Source organism: Penaeus monodon, chromosome 30 (assembly GCF_015228065.2).
Source record: "Penaeus monodon isolate SGIC_2016 chromosome 30, NSTDA_Pmon_1, whole genome shotgun sequence".
NCBI classification, from domain to species: domain Eukaryota; kingdom Metazoa; phylum Arthropoda; class Malacostraca; order Decapoda; family Penaeidae; genus Penaeus; species Penaeus monodon.
Window position 1 is genome coordinate 11,178,228 of NC_051415.1, and position 458 is coordinate 11,178,685.

At 31.4% G+C, this 458-nt stretch overlaps 1 protein-coding gene across 1 annotated transcript in view; it reads right to left on the reverse strand.

Moving 5' to 3' along the window:
- Positions 1-458, reverse strand: part of LOC119592519 (adenylate cyclase type 1-like) — a gene marked incomplete in the record, with an annotated part of 97,990 nt that overhangs the window by 10,225 nt on the left and 87,307 nt on the right.

The following is a 458-nucleotide window of genomic DNA, read 5'->3' on the forward strand; positions in this document are numbered from 1 at the left end:
ACTAACTAGCCTCATAAGAGAGAGCCCCTCTGAGGCAATCCAGTTCAACTTTCTGTTTACATAAGGAAAACACAACACATACAAAAAATACTATATGTAATAATAACATGTATATATAACTTGAGCAAGCTTGTAATGCTGTATTAATCAATGGATATTCATATATCTTGATAATCTTCAAGTATATAATTATCAAAATTTCAGTGTTATTCTAAAATTATTCTACTACTGTATAGCAAAGAATATTCATTGCCAACATTCAAATCCACATATACAGCAGTTCATCAAAAGCACTTGCTCTTGCTTACAAGAACTCAAGGGATGATACAGTATATCTACTTACTAAAATGTATGCAAAAAGAGCAAATACATTTTGAACAGTTTATCAGAATTGTTCACGGCATATTACCTACAGTAGACTAATGTACTCAAGATACAAGTGGCTGCTCCCAATTCTT